Source organism: Trichomycterus rosablanca, chromosome 5 (assembly GCF_030014385.1).
Source record: "Trichomycterus rosablanca isolate fTriRos1 chromosome 5, fTriRos1.hap1, whole genome shotgun sequence".
Lineage (NCBI taxonomy): Eukaryota > Metazoa > Chordata > Actinopteri > Siluriformes > Trichomycteridae > Trichomycterus > Trichomycterus rosablanca.
This window is the reverse complement of record NC_085992.1, coordinates 45,327,125-45,332,124: the sequence shown is the minus strand read 5'-3', so window position 1 is coordinate 45,332,124 and position 5,000 is coordinate 45,327,125.

The window sequence follows — 5,000 nt, the reverse complement described above, 5'->3', positions numbered from 1 at the left end:
TTTGTGGAGTGTGTATGGAGAGTGTGTGGCATGTGTGTGGGTTCCCTTAGGGTGGCGGTGGCGGTGAGGCTGGAGTAATAAGCACTTTGAGTAAACAATAGGCTGAACTGACCGCTGAGCCATACAGAGCCACATAGAGCAACACAGTGTAAAAATGATTAAAGGTTTGCTCCCTAATGCAGCCTAATAACTGCTATCTTTTCTATTTTTTTAACCTTTAAAATCCTCAGCTGATTTTTAAAAACACCTCTTTTTGAACGGTCCATGGGTAAACTAGTCATGATTGGGTTTAAAAAGAACATAAATTAAAGGCTGACTTGTTTACAAGCAAGGATGTGTTGAGATTCGCCACTTTGTAAAAAACTGCAATTGAACACAAATCAGAGATTTCACCATCTAAAGTCCATAACATTATCAAAAGATTTAGAAAATCTGAAAAAATGCATTAAGGGCAAGGCAAAGCTTAAAAGCCAACAGCTGTCATAGTATGGGGGTATGGCATGGCAAACTTGCACATCTGTCAAGGCATCATTAGCACCAAATAGTGCCTTCACAGATGTGCACCTTCTAGACACAGATGCACACCATCTAGATGAGACATATTTGCTTGTCCTTTGTACAGTTATTATTAAATGGTTATCAAACAGAAAGTTGCGAGTTCTAATCCTAGCTCTGCTGTTCAGCCACTGTTGGGCCCTTGAGCAAGGCCCTTTACCCTCTTGGCTTTGGAGATGCTGTACAATGCCTCGAATATGTGGAAGAAACATTCCATTGTACTGTACATGTGTATATGTATAAATGACCAACAAAGGCATTCACTCTGCCCTAGATTAACGTATTATACCAAGCCACATGGGCGGCATGATGGCTAAGTGGGTAGCACTGTCGCCTCACAGCAAGAAGGTCCTGGGTTTGTATGTTTGTATGGGTTTCCACCGGGAGCTCCGGTTTCCTCCCACAGTCCAAAAACATGCAGTCAGGTTAATTGTAGACACTGAATTGCCCTATATGTGAATGGGTGTGTGTGCGTGTGTATGTGCATGTGTGTCTGCCCTGCGATGAACAGATGCCCCGTCCAGGGTGTTACTGTGTGCCTTGCGCCCACTGAAAAGCTGGGATAGGCTCCAGTACTCCCCCGCAACCCTGACTGTATACCAAGCCACATGCATGTTATAACAAAGTGGCTTTGAAATAAAAGAGTGCATGTGCTAGACTGACCTGACTGCAGTTTAGACTCGCCTCTTATGGAAAACTTATAGAAAATGTATATGTTTTCATACACAGTGATACATATGATAATAGCAACCTCAAAGTGCGGCTGAGTTGTTATATTAATGTTTTGCTACAATAATTGGTGTCCTCAGTTCCTAAATAATTAAAGAACATTGTTAAAAGGATAAGTGAGGTAACAGAGTGGTAATCATGGCCCTGTCATGACCAATAGCATTTAAATTAAAATGTATATATACAAAAAACAATAAAAGTTGATTAATTAAAACAATAAATATTTTGTCTTTATACTACTTTATTATTATTTTTTTAATACATTTTCTCCCCATTTTCCTCCCGATTTAGCACACTTAATTTTGTCTTCCACTTCTGAGAGATACCAGATTACATCAAGAAGAGCACGTCACTGTACACGCCTCTTCCGACAAGTACACAGCCCTTCTCTTCTCGCCCCTGCATTCTGCACAGGCTTCTCTCCGCCAGTTAGGGTCCTTACACAGCGTATGAAGACCCACCCACCTACACATAGTCCGGCCCCCACCTTGCAGATACGGTGGCCAATTAGTATCTGCTGCAGGCACTGCCAATTATGCCCACCAGATGGCACCCAGCAGACTGGTGGCAACACCGAGTTTCGAACCGAGGAGTTCAGAAACTCGGCGCTGGTGTGCTAGCGGAATAGCCAGCTGCGCCACCTGGGCGCGTCTTTATACTACTTTAACTAAAAACAGGCCAAAGGGGTTTGCAAATCATCTATATTTTATTTTTATCATCTTCCTTCTGAGCGGCAACGTGGCTCAATGGGTAGCACTGTCACCTCACAGCAAAAAGGTCCTGTGTTTGATTCCCAGGTAGAGCCATCCAGGTCCTTTCTGTGTGGTTTGCATGTTCTCCCTGTGTCTGTCCGATTTCCTTCAAAGACGTGCATGCAGGTATGAGTGTGTGTGAGAGTGTGTTTGCCCTGTAATGGAGTAGTGACCTGTTTATAGTGTTTCCTGCCTTTGGTCCAATGAATCGGACCCACCGCAACCCTGAACAGTATAAAGCGGTGGTAAAACAGACAATGAATGTATGAGAGAATGAATGAATAAATGTTCCTTCTTTCCTAAAATTTTTAGAATTGGGATTGTAAACAAATACTTTTTGTATTTGATTGAAAAGTAAGGATTGTAAACTTTAAAAACAACCTTAGATCACTAGGACATAAGACAGTTTTGGTAATGTTACTCACCTTTCATTGTGTGTGTTTGTGTGTGTGTGTGTGTGTGTGTGTGTGTGTGTGACATGTGCAGTCACAGCTTGTTTGTATTGTGTCACTCTGGTATCGATCATGAAGCTGCTGAGCAAGAAAGTGGAGGAAGCCATAACTCACAAAAGCCAAGCTGAGTGGGAGGAGCTGTGGGCGGAGCTCAGGATAAAACATATTGTCCCCGGCTGGTGGACGTTGGGGCCACCCAGCTTTACTGGATTGATGAGGAGGAAACAAGGGAATTGGAAGGCAAGCAGCAGCAAGCAGCAGAAAGACAAAACTTAAATTAGACATATCTTAAGACCTGGTTATTTCCTCTGAGCATTAATGGCAATTATGTACTTTGTAATGGGTGCACTTGAACTAGCTTAGTTTATATGGGGACCAATAGCTATAGTCGATCTTATTAATAAAAATTATAGGGCCATGCTGGAAAGTTAAATGACATTATATCTGAACATGTGAGGTAGATTGACAATACACTTTAAATGTTCTGAAGCTTTAATAATCCTAACATAAGATTTAGGAAACAGATATTAACAATTAAAACTGTTTAAACAGGAAATTTCTCAATATGTTGAATACCCCTGGACAGGGCACCAATCATGTCTGTGTAGATGCCCAGATGGCCATTATTACTGCTGAGATTCAAACCAGGATCTCTGAGGTGGTAAGTTACCTGAGTGCCACTATGTTTTTTTTTTTCTTTTCTTCCAGGTGGCACGGCAGCTCGTTTAATAGCACTGTTGCCTCACAGCAAGAAGGTGCTGGGTTCAATTCCCAGGTGGAGCAGTCTGGGTCCTTTCTGTGTGGAGTTTGCATGTTCTCCCTGTGTCTGTGTTGGTTTCCTCTGGGAGCTCTGGTGTCCTCTCACAGTACAAAAACGTGCAAGTGAGGTTAATTGGAGATATAAAGTTGTCCATGACTGTGTTTGACATTAAAGACGTGAACTGATGAACCTTGTGTAACCACAAAACATGACATTAAAATCCTAATAAATAAATAAATTAAGTAATTCTAAATATTTGTACAGACAGATTAAGAACTCTTATTTAAATTTTTAGATTTGTAGATTTTTTTTTGTGTTTAGGTGGTGTAGCAATATCAAATATATTAACACCACCTCAAAATATTCCTGAGCTCAAGTCTCTGCAGTGCTACCAGCCAGGTTGGGTGCTCACCAAACATAATTGTGTCCGAGGGAGGGAAGATCAGACAGGGTTTTCCAAATGCCACTGCAAATGTGACATTAAAATTTGCTGTCTGGTTGGAGCAGGTGCACACAGGGCAGATGTTACTCTCTGTACGTGTTACAGCTCTCTGCAAGAATCCGTTGCTGACTGGTGTAAAGAGGAGGCCGTCAACCTCACAGATCACACCCGGCCAGAGTTGCGGTGTTGCAAGAAGCAGAGAAAGTCACATTTACAGAGTTAATTACTGAGCTGCTCTCAGAATTTACACCAGTCAAAAGAATTTAACCTGAATACATTGTTCTAGAAACAAGTAAAATCCAATAAAGTGCAGTAATAGAACAACACCTTTATTTGTCATATATACATATACAGGTGTACAGTATAACAGAATCCTTTCTTTGCGTATTCCAGCTTGTTTTGAAGCTAGGGTCAGAGCACAGGGTCAGCCATTGTACGGCGCCCCTGGAGCAGAGAGAATTAAGGGCTTTGCCCAAGGGCCCAACAGTGGCAGCATGGCAGAGCCGAGATTCAAACTCTCAACTTTTGAAATAATAAAAAGCTCTACCCACTAAGCCACCACTGTCCCACTGTTATAATTAGTGCACTACAACTGAATCGTATGTATTTCTGTATATAACTGACATTTCCTTTAAATTTGACTCTGTATTCTAAAATACAACACCTGAAAACGCTAAAAAATGAACCAACTCAGCAGGGAGCAGTTAAATCCCAGTCAATGCTAACAACATTAGCGTTTTGGGTGAAGTGTCCCCTGAAAACTGACAAAAGCAATGAGCTGTAATTAAGACACTTTGTTGAGTGATCAGAGAGGCAGATGGGGTTTCTGTACCGGCTCCAGAACCACGCAGGATTGTGGACAAACCAGAAAGAATGCCAACAAGATACCCCGTATGGTCCAACTGCACAGGTCAGAGGTTACTCAGTGGGTATAGATCAGTTTGGAGAGAACAGAAGATATTTCTGCCAGGTCTGAACCAAATGTAGAGTGAGAAAGGATCTTGGGGTGAGTTATTGGACTTTGATTGATCGTGATTATATGGTGCAATAAAGAGAGAAGCAACTTACTAGTACTTATTGTCTGGCTTAATGTAAATTCTTCATAAAGAATTTTTATGAAGAACTTGTATCTGCTTAAATGTTATAAACTGTATGAAATTTCTTGCTGAATTTCCAGAAAAAAATTGCTGCCTAAGATCTGTGAAACTTGTAGCTACAAAAGACAAAAGCAAAGTTGCCGACTAACAGAGACAAACAGAGAGGCAGAGGGGGAAAATGACTCACTACTTTACAACTGGTTTCTGGTTGGT